The 16,675-nt window shown below is 39.0% G+C and overlaps 1 protein-coding gene across 4 annotated transcripts in view; it reads right to left on the bottom strand.

Annotated features, from left to right (window-relative positions):
• NCOA2 (nuclear receptor coactivator 2) overlaps positions 1-16,675 on the bottom strand; it is a 303,670-nt gene that overhangs the window by 220,644 nt on the left and 66,351 nt on the right. The window lies entirely within an intron of this gene.

Consider the following 16,675-nt stretch of genomic DNA (forward strand, 5'->3'; position numbering starts at 1 on the left):
CAAGTCCTAGAGATCATATGTCACTGCTGTATTTTGAGGTAAAAAAGACCTTGATTTTTCAGTGAGAAAGGTCATTACTGAGTTCTTCTATAATTTGTAAATTTGTGAATAAAGATCTTTACCATCTTAAATTCCTTTGAAAATTCCCTTAAATAAAATTCTGAATGAAACAAGTAGTTTCTAGAATATTGCACTTGTCCTTATTGTAGGAAAAATTTTATTAACTTCAGTGATTAAACAAGCAATCAAGGCTCGCTTATAAAGACAAGGATTAGGAAAGAAACCTATTCAATTATATTCAATTAATTAGTATTCAATTAATATCTATATATGAACAAGCATGTACATTTACATTCAATATTTTTTCATTCTACAATATAACTTTCATAAGTCAATCAGAGACAATTATCATATGATCTCCCTGATATGAGGAAGTTGAGAGGCAACGTGGGGGGTTTGGGGAAAAGAAAGGAATAAAGGAAACAAGATGGGATCAGAAGGGAGACAAACCATAAGAGACTCAATCTTACAAAACAGAGGGTTGTGGTGGGGAGGGGGGTAGGGAGAGGGTGGTTGGGTTATGGGCATTGGGGAAGGTATGTGCTATGGTGAGTGCTGTTAAGTGTGTAAGCCTGATGATTCTTAGACTTGTACCCCTGGGTCTAATAATACATTACATGTTAATAAAAAAATAAAAAATTAAAAAAAAAATAACTTTCAGTTTGCACCTCCCTGATATAAAACTAGATACCCTGCCAGAGTAAGTAAAATTAAAAAGGGAAAAAATTAGTAAGACTGAGAATACCAACATATGGTAAGCAACTAGAACCCCTATACATTGCTGGTAGGAGGGTAAACCTGTACAAATGCTTAAAAAAACTGATTGGCAGTACCTACGAAAGGTGACCATACTTTCTTCCTAAAAGAAGTGAATGCACAAAACATAGATAAAACTAAAACCACAGGAGCACCAGGGTGGCTTGGTCGGTTAAATGTCTAACTTCAGCTCAGGTCATGATCTCAGGGTCCCGGGCTCTCTGTTCCACTGGGAACCTAACTCCTCCCTCTCCATCTGCCCTTTCTCCCACTTGGGTTTGCTTGTATGCTCTCTCACTCTCAAACAAAATCTTTAAAACAAACAAACAAACAAAAACCCACCTAAAAACAGACAAGAATGTGTAGAGCAAATTTATAATAGCCAAAAAAATGGAAATGACCCAGATGTTCATCAATAAGATGAATACATGAATTTTAATATCTTTGCCTAACGGAACATTAAGCTGCAATGAAAAAAGAATCCAACACAAACGCTACAACATGGATGAATCTCACAGATGCAATACTGGGCAAAAGAAGACTAATACCGTGGCACCTGGGTGGCTCAGTGGGTTAAAGCCGCTGCCTTCGGCTCAGGTCATGATCCCAGGGTCCTGGGATGGAGCCCCCCATCGGGCTCTCTGCTCAGCAGGGTGCCTGCTTCCCTTCCTCTCTTTCTGCTTGCCTCTCTGCCTACTTGTGATCTCTATCTGTCAAATAAATAAATAAAATCTTTAAAAAAAAAAAAAAAGAAGAAGAAGAAGAAGCAGCCTAATACCAAAAACTACATTTACAGGAGTCAGTTATAAAGTTCAAGAACAGGTAAAACTAATTAAGAGGGGACAGAGATCCATCTATGGGGATCAAGATCGGAAAAGTAGTTATCTCTGAAGGGACAATAAGGAGATGGGGCTCTGGAAAGATTCTATGTATTGATCTGGGTAGGATTTACAAAGATGTATGTATATTTAGACATATGTAAAAACTCATCTGAGTCATAGTATGTCTTGCCACTTACTGGCTTCCTAACCCTCAGTGAGTTTTTAACTCTCCAAATCTAACATATTTCCTCTCTAGGATGGGCACAATATCTTTGATAAAGGGTTAATATTAACTTTATAAAACACTGAAAAAAACGTAACTGTTATTATCTCGTTTCTTATTTGCATCAAAGGAGGAACATGGTGAAAGGATTTATGAATGTCAATAGTAGAAAGCACCAGCTGACACTTACGGAAGAAAAAATGAGACACATTGAATGAAAACCTGTACTAGTCCAATGTTATACAGCATAAAAACAGAAGGTTGAACACAACAAAAATTCACATGCAGTCCCAAGGAAAAAAATTGTATTTATGTAATCTTAAAGATTATGAATGTATATAATACACCTGGAAACACTTCTAGTTGAAGTGGTTAGATAAAATAAAGCAGTTCTAACATCTAAAGTTGGTTATTCAGTCATCTGAAAAAGGGAGTTATACAAAGCAAATAGATAAGAAATTAATACAGCCATTTCTTCTCTCTTAAACAAAAACTTCCAATAAGTTAATTTACTTTAAAGCCTCTCGTGCTCTCATTCACTTCAGAAGAGTCAGCATAGAAGAGAGTTCTAACAAGGAGAGAAATAGTTCATTCCAAATTGTTCATGAGGGCATTTAATTATAAAAAGCAAACTCCATACTTCAATTACAACTTTCGCAAAATATTACATTTTTAACATAGTAACTCCTGGATTTTTTCTTACAAAAATGGTCAAAAGGAACATTATTATCACTTACAAACTATTCTGCGTATAGAAACAACAGCATAAAGTTTTGTTACTAAACAAACCAAAATAGAATCTTTTACTGACCAGTGCGATGCCACAATGCTAAAGTAAAAAGCTTAAAATAACCCAACAGGATAGAGTATAGCACAGAAGTAATCACGGTCATTTCAATCTGTGAATTTTTACTATAGCTTCTACAGGTCTTTGAATTTATTCTAACTCAAAATTCTACCTTGCCAAAATATAAAATGCTACTACAAATTTTAAACTACTTTTAAAACCTCCACAACTATATAAATTGTATACAGATATTTTCCTTTTCACAATTCTTTTCAGTTCACTATGATAATGTGTAGGTCAAAGTAACTGAGATATTCCTACCGTAAGCTAAAACGTCTGAAACTACTGCTGTGTATTAATTTGTGTCGACTTATAAAAAGCAAAACACTTTGATGTTGTTTTTATATCTACATTTTTTTCTTTCTGGCATTCAATGGCATACCAACAGAGAAACCAAAGTAAAAATCAGACCTTATCCAAATTCATTTTAAGCTAGGCTTTAATTTTCATTTAAGCTTTATCTTTAAGTGCTTACATTTAAATTTTCTAAAGCAAAATCTCATTCAGTGAGGCAGCAATCAAATATATTGTTAACAAAATCATTACGATGTTATAGTCCCAGGAAAGGCAGTATGAAAAAATGCATTTTCACACACAGACAAATTACAGTTTTAAACAATAAGTTATGACTTCCATCATGACATGAATAGAGATGCTCGAAAACGTTAGACTGTAAAGTCCCTTTAAGGTCAACAGGCTTTACTTTTATCTTCCCAGTTACATGAACTCTTTTACTGAGGTTTCAAAAAAACAATACTTATGAAAAGTACTCCCTATAAGGGAAGCCATCTTAAGACCTGCAAATCAACTATTTTACTAAAAACTCAAGTATATAGTAAACAGTAACTGCAATTCATAAGGGGCTGGGGATGAAGCCAACAGAATTGCTTGTAGCTAAAACTGGACAAAGTAAATACTCCCATTTTTTTTAAATCTCTAGGAATTAAAAAAAAAGCTAGTCAACTTTTTCAGTTAAAAAACACAACTACACTCGTGTTTCAGCAGAGAGTATCTGAGCCAAGTTTAGCCTACTGTGAATTAAAATGGCTTGATTTCTAAGGTTTAAAACTTACAGGTTTAAAACTATGCTCAATAAATTAAAAGAAAACCACCTACCCTTGAACATGCTCCACAATATATTACAATATGATTCTGAGTCTATTTCAAGAATGCTGGTCTGACTAAAACTTTTTCCCAACTTATTCCTCGTTCTAGGTATTAAAATGAGTCTTTTTCTGTGGAAGTTAACAGAAAATTCTGCCAAAATCCCCTCTGACTATTTTAGTTGTTAGGTTTTATTGTTGTTGCTGGTGTTTGGGGAGCAGGTGGTGAAAAGAATACACGTTAAGGTATACAAGATATACTGCAATTTAAATAGATTTTACAACAAATATTGATGCTTATGTCAAATTAATTTTTTCCCATTTAAAAAAAACTCACTCCTGACCAAGGCTTGTTTTGGTGCTAATCGTTAAAGATCAAACTCCAGGAGTCCGCTGTTCAGGGAAACTCATGCTTTACAGAACTGGACATGGTTGCTTAATACAGAGTAAAAAGCACTGTAATCATCCCGTTGGAGACAGGGAATAAATTATTTTTATTCACAGAGTACAGTGCCTACATTTTACAGTTACTAACTATCTCAGCTCAACTGAGCAGAATTGAAAGGTAAATATTAGCTTCATTTAACGAAGAAACAGAGTAAAATTGAGTTTAAATAATCTCCCTCCAGTCTTGTTGCTATGGGCAAAGCCAAGATTTGAACCTAAGATTTCATACTCCAAATTCCATTTTCTATCTCTATCCAACTCAATATTTGGCTATAGCCTTTGTCAAAGAGCTGGCAGGACTGGTCTTCTCCGACCGCTTGCAGGGCATGTTCAAAGACTGGACTTTTTTTTGTTGTTGTTAGCTGACTGGAAGAAACTAAGACCCAGAACCAAACTGCACAAAATCAAGAATAATCAGCAGTGTTTGCTATTACAAGGACACGTATCTCGGGGTGCCGGGGCTGTAAGATCACCCCAGATCCCCTTCAGCTCTGCACTGCTCGGGGCCTAGTAGGATCTCCTGAACCCTTCCCGGAGCAACAGGGAACTGTAAACACTACTCTGTCCTCAGCACGGCCGGCCGAGAGGTTAAGCTTCTTGCTCAGTAACAGCATTCATTTCCCTTCTCCAGCATCACAATGAATCATCTGGTCAGTTAGATTCTTTTTCACTTGCTGCCAGACAATGTAAACAACCATATGCAAAAACTTTACCCAAAATTTCAAAATTTCACAGGGTTCCTGAAGGGTCTGCTGTTTACCAGGGTGCCAAGGCATGGAGGTTTGAGAACGACTGGTGTGGATGCCCATGTGGACCCAGTCAACAAACCCAGTACACTGATGGTGACCATGATGTGCACTTGTCAATTCAGCAGTCAGAAAAGCCACCCAGGGCCCTCCACCAGCTGACTCAAACCAAAATTCTTTACCTAGGGCCCCTCATCTGACCAATACAGTATATCTATTTTCTAAGAGTGGGTAATACTGGTCAGTTATACTGTCATGCAACAAATGCTACGCACAGAAAATATGCTCATTAATTGTGAATTTAACTTCTTCCATCCTTTCACCATTTTCCCTGTTTCATATCAATCCTTTCCTCTTTTGTTACTGCTACTGCCCTAGTCCAGGTCTTCATAATTTCACTGTTCAATAACTTTTTTCACTGATCTCTCTCATCTATACAATCTCTTCCCAACGATCTTTAAAATAGCTTTTATCTCTATGTTGTGATCCGAAACAATTCTTAACACCTCTCTCTAAATTATAAGGTCTAATCTGTATCCCTCCCAATTTATTTATCCAATCTAATTCCTACTTGGGATGGACACCAGAGAACCAAATCAGCCTCCCTAATGAAACAATCACAAATAGGACCAAGTCAGTCCTCCTGCTTCCTAACACTGTATTTGTCAGCTTGACCTCTGATGGTGTCAACACATGTCATTCCCACATTAAAAACTCTCAAGATGGGGCACCTGGGTGGCTCTGTGAGTTAAACCTCTGCTTTCGGCTCAGGTCATGATCTCAGGGTCCTGGGATGGAACCCCGAGTTGGGCTCTCAGTTCAGCAGGAAGCCTGCTTCCCCCCCTCTCTCTGCCTGCCTCTCTGCCTACTTGTGATCTCTGTCTCTCTGTCAAATAAATAAATAGAATCTTTAAAAAAAAAACTCTCAAGAGCTCAACACTGTTTATGAAATTAAGTTCCAACTCCTTAAGATGACAGTCAAAATACTCCATGATCTGGCACCAAACTGTCTTTCTTGACTTCTTCTATTACAACTGACAAGCATCCTGTTCTCCATAGGACACTGAGCTTCTGGCCCTTCCTAGCAGGGATCACCCTGGCCTTCTCTGGATCTAGCACTCACCTTGGATCCATACCCCCTTCTCTCTACCTATTAACATCCTTCTCAGCTTTCAAGGTTCTGCTCCTACTTCATCCTTCCTTGACCTCACCTCTGAGAATCAGATCTCTCTAGTCTGTGCTTCCACAAAACTCTCTTTATACTGCTTATCAGATACTATCTTGTATTTTAGTTCTATTGGTCCACACATCTTATCTTCTCTTTTAGAGCATACAGCTCTTACAGGCAGGGGATTCTGACCTGATCTTTCCTTCAATCCTAATAACTCATGGCACAGAACCGTTCTTGAAATACCAGTTATCTTAAATACCAATAAATGAAATATACTGGATATATATTCCATTTTATATTTATATTGGATATATAAATGGATCCTTGGGAGAAGTCATCAAATACTCTACCTGGTAGATATGGTGAGAGATAAAATAGTCAAAATGACAAATCTGGATTTAATCTGCTAACGCCCTTGCCCGAATATAGTCATTCTGCTCTTCCGACATAAACCAAGATCATTTTCTCAGCCACCCTAACACGTTCCAGCTCTGCTCACACTGCCCCCCGCCACTTGCTTACCCTTTTCTTCAACTTCCACAATAAGCTTTTTCTGGAATGATAAAAACACACTCACACTTATACCACAATGTCTGTTCTCTAGAAAGCAGCCACTTGCCTGTGACCAGCTTGGAGCCAACTGCTACTAATAAGTGTCTGTCAATTAAAACACTACACTAAAACACCTGAACAGATTTTTACACTAGACTGGAAAGGCTTGTTGTTGTTTAATTTTGGTAAAACATACAAAGCATAAAACATCATCATGACCATTTTACAGGTGTAGTTCAATAGTACTGAATGTGAATGTGCATTCACATTATTGTCCGACCAGTCTCCAGAAATCTTTTTGCCTTGAGAAATTCAAATTCTACACCCATTAAATAATAACTCCCTTTTCCCCACCCCTCAACTCCCTCCTGCCTCTGGCAAGCACCATTTTATTTCCTGTCTCTATGAATTTAACCACTCTAGAAACCTCACATGAATGGATTCATTCAGTATTTGTCTTTCTATGACTGACTTATTTCACTGAGCATACTATCTTCAAGGTTCATCCATGTTGTCAGAATGTCCTTCCTTTTTAAGGCTAAATAATATCCCATCGTGCACATATACCACACTGCATTTATTTCTTCATCTGTCACTGAGTCGCTTCCACCTTTTGGCGATTATGAATAATCATGAATAATGCTGCTGTGTACGACTCAGGGTTTGTTTTAAGATAACTCAAAATCACTCTTGGTGGGGGTTGCTGCAGGGAGAGAGGACAAAGTTACGTCAAAGGCAAAGACAATTATCTTACAAAGCAGGTGAAACTGAAAGACAAGTGCCCCTCCCAATACTGGTGGAGATGGGTTTAGACACCTAAAGATGTCAAGGACCAAGAGCTGCTTACAAAACAAATTAGTGCTTACCGGCTAACGTAAATACATGAATATTTTTTAATACATGGTATAGACCCAATATTGACAACTTAAAGAATGACAGCTGTGGGGGCACCTGGGTGGCTCAGTGGGTTAAGCCTCTGCCTTCGGCTCAGGTCATGATCCCAGGGTCCTGGGATCGAGCCCCACATCAGGCTTTCTGCTCTGCAGGGAGCCTGCTTCCTCCTCTCTCTCTGCCTGCCTCTCTGCCTACTTGTGATCTCTGTCAGATAAATAAAGAAAAAATCTTTAAAAAAAAAAAAAAGAATGACAGCTGTGTACATGTGTACACACATACACAGCGTCTCCTCCATTGCTGAGAAGAATCGCTAGTTATACTCAAACAAATGAGCTCTTGCTATGGCTCCTGGAACGTATTAGAAAAGCCTTCCTGGACAAAAGCAGCCCCTTTAACGCTGGCACTTGTGTTATTATATACAAGGCTCATATTTTCCATTAGGCATAATACTGTCTTCTTTCCTCTTCGTCCATATTGCTAGCTCCACCCATGAACTCGAACATAGCTCACATTCTTAGCCCTTAATTTCCAGGATAAGAGGGTAGAATTCGTTCTTGATCCAGGAAACTTTCTGCTGTAAAATGAGGATTTGTGAATGACTGTACCCAAAGCTGGATCCAGGTCACTCACACTGAGAAGCTGTCACACTTCCTGCCTCGCAAATATCTAGAAGAGCAAGATGGTAAGAACTCCTGCCAACAAATCCCTCCCAGGATCCCCTGTCTGGTCAGCAAAAGCATGGAAGGAAGGGGCCTGACAATAGGAAAGAATCTGAACTCAGCCTTCCAAGAAAGATCTTTCTGAATAAGGCAGCAGAGCACCACTCTGGAAGCAGCACTGAGATTCAAACAGTGGCCCTCTATAAACTAGTTATGGGACTTTAGGCAAGTTACCTAATCTCTGTGTGCCATCTGCAGAACAGAAGTAATAACCATACCCTCCTCACAGTGTTGCTCTCAAGTTCCAAGTAAATGAGTTAATAGTAATGAAGCACCTAGAGCAATGCTTGTCCCAAGGTGAGCACTACAGATACAAGTATTTGTAAAATAAACAGGCAGTTCATGGTCTGTGAAAACAAGTCATACTGCAAAGACACAATGAAGTCCTGGTACTTCAATTTTTAAATGTGTACATCCCTCAATATACATGGGCATAGCCACAAATTAAATTATTTGTAACAAAAAAGTCAGTAAAACTGTACTATGATGATGCATGCCCAGAAAAAAAGTACCTTCATTGATCTGTTAATTACAAATGAATATTCTTTAAACAAAGAAAACAGATATTACTCATCAATGTCTATTTAGTACTTAAAATATTACTTGATATCTTCATATTTGTTTATATTTTTCTAATTAGTCAATTCCAGCTTCTGGCAAAACAGAGCAGGAGAAATAAGCTACGTGACTTTTCACAACTCTGGCAGATACATACAGAAAGGACCTGAGGCCAAATTTTCCAATACTCAAATACTCAAATACTCATTTAATAATACATGTTCAATACCATGTTGTCTCCTCAATGTATTTTGGACAAATGTTACATTTTAGTTATACAAAAAAAATTAATTCTGTACAAATCTCTTTTTTCTAGGTCAGTAACTTCCAATAAAAAAGCTCCTAGGATATGAAGAGGGTGGCTGGGTTATGGACCCTGGGGAGGATATGTGCTATGGTGAGTGCTGTGTAGTATGTAAGCCTGACGACGATTCACAAATGTGTTATCCCTGGGGCAAATAATACATTATATGTTAATTTAAAAAAAAAAAAAAAAACTCCTAGGATTCTTTTCTCTTAAAGAAATTAAAGATTTTTTTGGAATGACACTAAGATTTGAATGACCCTAGTATTTTTAAAGTCTGTTCTTATCTCAACTACTATAGATTTCAGTAATAAACCTAACATGATACAATATCACTGAAACAGTATCACATACAGAAGTAGTTATCTAAGTAATTTGTTTTGACAAACAAATGACATTTAAATTAAGTGCCTTGTAGTTTTAAAATACAAAATATCCAGGGGCACCTTGCTGGCTCAGTTAAGCGGCTGCCTTCGGCTCACGTGATGATCCCAGGGTCCTGGAATCAAGTCCATCCCACATCCGGCTCCCTGCTCATAGGAGAGTCTTACGCTGACTTTCCCTCTTCCTCTGCCTGCTGCTCTGCCTACCTGTGCGCACATGCGCTCACTCGCGCATGCGCGCGCGCTCTCTAATAAATAAATAAAATCTTTAAAAAACAATAATAGACAAAATTTAAAATATCTAATTTTTTTAAAAAAACTTAACCACATTAATGCTGTCAACTTTGGGATCTTGAAAATTAATGTAATAGAAAGCAAAACAAAACAAAAACCCTCAAACAGTCTCTCAGGGCTGTAGAAAAACCAAAACTTCTCTTACTATCTTTTGTAAGTCAATTCTGAACATCTAGGTTTCAGGAAATTCAAAATAATTCTATAAATTATTTTCCTTAAAGTTTAAAACTTACAAATACTGCTTTGTGTCCTTCTTAACATTCATACCAATTCAAATAAAATTTCATATTTTAGTTTGATATGATATTATCATTACTTTGAGGGAAACCTAAATAAGTAAGCTTTTTTCCTCTGATTCTACATCTACAAACTCATTTTTTGGTTTGGTTATCTTAATACTAATCTAATGAGATTGCCAGATTCTCATATGCTGAATTACTACCAACCTTATAATTCTAGATTGTACTAGGTATCACATATGTGCCACAACACACCGTATATAACATTAATACATCATTATTCCATTCCATTTGGGCTTTTTATTTTTGCGTTTTTAGAGGGGGGAGGGGCAGATAAAGAAGCAGAGAGAGTTTAAGCAGGCTGCACTCGATCTCACAACCCTGAGATCATACCTGAGCCAAAATTAAGAGTTGGACAGATGCTTAACCAAGTGAGCCACGCAGGTGCCCCTTTGTTTATTTGTTTGTTTAAAGAAAAAGATAGATAATCTCCTTAGCCCACAACTTACATACTTTTCTCCCTCTGCAGTTAAACACACACACACACACCCGTACATAGTTAAAAATCTCTTCTGGAATATTGTTTTGCTAAGCAGGAAAATTTATGTATGGTTGATTCCAAATATGCTTTTTAACACTAATAAAATATGAGTAACACCACTGGATAAAGTACATGAAAGTACTATTTCAGAAATAACAGCCTATAAGCCATTAACCATTAACTTATATTCTATTTCACTACAGGCACTAAGTAGAAAAGATAAATATTTAATATCCTCCTATGGTCAATAAATTTGAATTATTTCAACAGTCACTGCAAATACATTAGCAAATGCCTCTAGTTATAACCCCACAGGTTAGTAAACAATTTTCAAGGGACAGAGTCACTAGGAGGATTAAAGTTTATTCAATGCCTCTGATCAAATATTCCTTTAAAATTTATGTTTTTGTGAATAAAATCAGTGCAAAATTTCTACTTAGGCCCTCATGCCCCTTCTGGTCCATTAAGTTTCATTCTGCCATATGTTAACACCCTTACTAGAATGTCAAAAATAACTAAAATAGTGGATGAATCTTTCCATACCATGAATACTTCAAAGATGATCCCCAAACCCAAGTAATCGGTAACGATTTACATTGGCATGTTAAAACCGGGACCCCTGGGTAGCTCAGTTGGATAAGCATCTGCTTTCAGCTCAGGTCATGATTCCAGGGTCCTGGGATCAAGTTCCCCATCACGCTCCCCGATCAGTAGGCATCCTGCTTCTCCCTCTCCCTCTGCTGCTCCTGCTTGTGTTCTTTCTCTCACTCGCTCTCTCTTTGACAAATAAATAAATAAAATCTTGGGGCATCTGGGTGGCTCAGTGGGTTAAAGCCTCTGCCTTCGGCTCAGGTCATGAGTCCAGGGTCCTGGGATCCAGCCCCGCATCGGGCTCTCTGCTCAGTGGAGAGCCTGCTTCCCTCTTTCTCTCTCTCTCTGCCTGCCTCTCTGCCTACTTGTGATCTGTCAAATAAATAAAAATCTTTAAAAAACAAACAAACAAATAAATAAAATCTTTGAAAAAGGAAAAAAAAAAAAAAAAACCAGGCAACCAATGCAAAATTACGAGGAAAGAAAATCCCTATCTTCTTTCACTAAGAATCCGAGTCTTACATGAAGCTTTCATTACAATAGAGGGTTAAGAAGAGGCACCTGGCTGGTTCAGTCAGTAATCTCAAGGTTGCGAGTTTGAGCCCCAAGTCGGGAGTATAGTTCACTTATAAAATAAATAAATAAATCCAGGTTAAGAAAAGTGAAAAAAGATACTGAACTTGAGTTCCATTCCACTAGATAAAATGGTCTTCCTAGAAAAATATGTTTCAAAAACCCGGTTTAGGTTAATTGTTTGGAACCTGGGACACTCTCAAAATGATAATGTTATATAAATGGTTATCACACTGCCTCAGACCAGCAACAAAAGCCTTTTTAATACATATATTCTATTCATATAGCACTTGAGAATGCTTACAGTTCTGTAAAAGCTAACAGCATGAGTAAAAACATTTCAGCAAGAAAACTCCAAGGGGTTTTGGGCATCTCCCTCCCCTCCAGCAGTGGGATAGAGGACGTGCCTGCCTCCCCTCGGCTGGGGAGTGAGAGAACACTGTGTCTCTCTCCCACAGAGTGGGGCCAGAGGGGAGGCGCCCTGGGATGCAGGAAATGTTCCAGGACAGGTAATGGGCAGGAAAAGGTGGGACGGTTTAAAGAGGGCTGAAGACCAGGACAGGGACTGGAGATTTGAGGGCAGGTGCTAAGCTGAAGAGACGACCATGGTAAGAACAGTGTGTGCCAGCAGAGCTCAGCTGAGGATGCTTTCCAGCACCCTGGCCAGCCTGCTGCCTCTCTCTCATCTCATCCCACCTGCTACCTTTGCCCCAACTTTCACTCTGCCTCTGGCCAGCTACAAAACAGAACACAGCCTCTCGTATGTCTCCATTAACAACACATCCTCTAGATCTCCAAGGATTTTTTATTGCTAACAACACAACAGAGTGTTAAATGGGCTCTCTTATGCATTGATTAATGGTGAGCCTTTTTTTTTTTTTTGGAGGAAAACGAGACTCCATTCCCTGAAGTAGGACAAGCTGTGGAGTGGAGGAAAGATGACGGCTTCTCTGTGGACCAGGGCAGAGATAAACAGCGGGGCCGAGGGGAGCGGAGCTTCCGACAGCAGTGGGGAGAGAACTCCCAAACTAGCCTAGGTCTTACAAAACAATTCAATTATGTAAATCCAGAGCTGCCTATTAGCAAAACTTTAGCCATCTAAAAGACAAAATATGATTCTGAATAGTATAAAAAAGAAACACTTAACTGTCTCAAGAAGACAGTTAATTTATTTAATGTAAAATGTGTCTCAAAGTGGAGTTACTGTTAACATACTCTTTTCGACTGCTGATGCCAAAGCTGCAGTTTTGTAGTAAATTACAGTGGCCAAGATAATCGAGGAGTAATTTACCGTCCAAGTTCTTTAATCACACCTGGAAACATTTAAGCCTGTCATGCCATGTATGCTAATGGTTAGGAAGCGGGGCCTGTAGATTAACCACATCTGAGAAGTTAAATTATCATTTCATACAACTCCAAAGGATCACAAATAATGCAATATGGTTACTCCCCAGGGGTAAAAAGGCAATGTGTGACATATGGGAATAGAGGGATAAATAATCACTCCAAAGACCTTCAGAGACAAGTTTTTTCAAAGAATTTGTAAACGTGCCATGCATGGTTTATAAATTTTTTTCTCTGCTCAGGAGTTGTCTCCAGTAATTTTTCAGCCAGATAAAATTTCAAAGCATTTTTTAAAGAAGTATACTTAGTGTAATTTTTTCCCACAGGATTAACAGCACATGCACTCAACCACTGCCCCCACAAACACTATCTTCTCTCCTCACTTGGGGGTGAAGGAAGCACCACAGAACCCAGTGAGCTTACAGAAACAATTAGCAGCAGTTTGAAAGCAACTAAACCTTTACTTATAGAAATACATATAATGCTTGCACCCAGTCCAAGTAACTTGTAAAATCCTATTCAAATGACGAATCACTCATAATTTAGATTTGTTGGAGCTGTAAACTTCTAAATGTAACGCAAGTATTGAATCCCTCTCGCAAATAATCTATGATAAACGCCAACTTATTTTGCCTACTATTTTCTGCGACTGCTCTCCAAATCACAGATTTATGATTATGATTATTATTCACCAGGATCTGAAGAAGTTCTACTCTAAAACTCTCAAAATTTTTTAAGTGTCTGAGACAAAAGAATACAGGTGCTTTGCCTAAGTGTCAAAGGAGACAGCAATAAACAACTTCAAGGTCACAGACCAGCCAGCAGAAGCAAAGAGGCGGCGAGCAGGCGGTTAGGACCAAGGCTCCATGTCCACCATCTTCTCCCCACACCAAACCGCAACTCCCACCTGCCACTGCTCATGCCCAAATACAAAGAATACAGTGCTTGCTGTTTTCCCATGAAATGACACTTTTAAGGGAGTTACCCTCACTATGAAGAGTTAGAATCTGGGGTACTGTACATACACCACTCTAATCAAGAAATAATCAAGTTATGTGTGTTCATAAACAGAGCTTGACATGGTTTCTTCAGACACCGGGAAGCGTACAGAAATCCTGTACTGTACAGATGAAATCCTAACTGAAAATGTTTAATAGTAAAACGTTTACTCGGGAATAGAACATTTTCACATGTGTCTCCTTCAAAGCTGTAAAGACCCTGCTTTTCTGGCCCTCACTGTGGCCCCACCACTGCACCTGCCATTCTGACCTGTAAAATGACTTTTTAATAACTGTTTACAGCCACTGGGCGTAAATATCAAAGTGCTTGCTAAACATTAATTACTTCTCGTAACATCCCTATTTACAGAGATAAGCCAAATAACTCCTGGTAACATCCCTATTCACAGAGATCAGTATACTAAGATTCAGATTAAAAAGTCTGTGCCTGTCCTGAGAACAGTATTTTTATACTTCTAAACCTTAAAATTCTGGTACTGGTGAAATGACTATCAAGCTGAACTTGAGCTACCTGCCTCTCCTTTAAAAAGATGAACACTGGGCACCTGGGAGGCTCAGTCAGTTAAGCGTCTGCTTTTGGCTCAGATCATGATCTCTGGGTCCTGGGATCGAGCCCAGCATTGGGCTCCCTGCTCAGCAGGGAGCCTGCTTCTCCCTCTCCCTGACACTCACCCTGCTTGTGCTTTCTAATAAATAAATAAATTTAAAAAATAAAATAAAAATATAAACAGTAAGAAATCATTTTCTCTTACAAAATCAGGAACTTTATCCTATGCATCTATAACCAAGGGGCCCACAGGCCTAGAAGCTCCCGGCAGGCAGTTTCGGGATCTGCATTATTCACCACCGCATTGCTGATTTCTAGCCCAGTACCTTAATCATGCTAAGAACTCAGAAAACACTTGTGGAAGGCAGGCAAGGAGGGAGGGAGAAGTGGAAGCCATAGAACAAAGGCTGGGTTAGCACATCCATCTCTGTACTCAAAGCTGTCGGGCAGAATAGAAACCTAACTTTCATAAATGGTAGCAAACTAATGCTTAATACAATTCTTATGTATATCTGTTCACCATATTCCCAAACATTCCCCAATCTTTTATCATGATGGAATTTCAAAAGTTTAATTTGTTGACAAGCTAATGGACAGGTTCATCAGGGTTTTTCAAATCATAATTCCAAAGCATAATTTTAATATTTGCCAATACGATCCATGTAAAACATACTGACAGACTGGCCTAAAATTTCTTTCTTTACTGTAAATAAAATTTAATCTCTCATTTTTAATCATGTTCATTCTACAGATTAAGAGACAAAAGTGAGATTTACCTCTTACACTTATGGATCCACATTTCACATACATTAACTCACCTTAAACTTTAAAATATCCATCATGAGTTCTTGAAATCCTTCATTTAAACGAAATACGCCCCATCCACCCACACAAAAAAAGAGAGAGACAACACAAATACAACTGAGGCCCGCCACAGCAGAAATTCATCTTCTGTTGTGATGTCTCTAGACTCCCTCCAAGCAGAAGCTTTACATAAAGACTGCACCTGTGAGAAAGGTAACACCAGTCCCCCAGGAGAAGGATGGGTACACCTGCAGCTAAGTCTCTAGAAAGGCCAAGTTTATGGCTCTTCTACAGTGTGAATTCACATTACGGTAAATGTTTTAGGAAGACTTAAGGAAGAGAGTGTATGAAATTTCCTTGAAGTTTTTTTCAATCAGATTTCCTGCCAACAACCTGCTGAGGCAACAAAAAAAGAAAAAGCTAAGAAACAATTCCTCCCCACTAGGAGTTTATGATCTAGTGTATGAAGTAAGTACACAAATGGCTCTATCACAAAGCAAGGGAAGTGCCCTAGGGAAAAAACAAACAAACAAACAAAAAAACAAGAAATGTTCTGCAGGTTCCCAAAGGCAGCCAAGAATATAAGAGATTACCCTTGACAAGCTTCCTTTCAACAGACAGGGGGAAGGAAAGGGTATTCCTTGAAGAGTTGGCAGCTGGACAACACAAGAAAGCAACAGAGATAAACGCTCACGCTGGAACACAAGCACGGTCAGGGCAGTAAGGGAGAGACACACCAACAGGGAAGTGGGCATGACTGCTGAAGACCTGGAAAGCTCAGGGGGTCGGACCTATCGGAGAAGGCTGCGGGAGAGCTGTGCAACTTGAGTGAGGCTAGTATGTGCGCTGATGATGGTGCTGTAGCAAGGTAAATCGTCCTTCAGTCCAGAAGATGAACAGGCTCGGCCAAAAAGGCAGGAGGTGCTGCAACAGCCGGGTCGCAAAGTACGGAGGGTCTGCATGCACGTGGGGACAGAGGGGACAAACGGGATGCCTACGTATGGAGACCCGGTGAAGGTGGGCTGCAGAGAACCTGGCAGGGGAGGACACGTAGAAGGTAAGAGAGGAGAGGCAATGACTGATGTTTTGCTCCTGGGAGAGTGGCAGCGTCAATTAACAGAAAACAGGAAATCTGGAGG

This window comes from Mustela erminea, chromosome 16 (genome assembly GCF_009829155.1).
Source record: "Mustela erminea isolate mMusErm1 chromosome 16, mMusErm1.Pri, whole genome shotgun sequence".
NCBI classification, from domain to species: domain Eukaryota; kingdom Metazoa; phylum Chordata; class Mammalia; order Carnivora; family Mustelidae; genus Mustela; species Mustela erminea.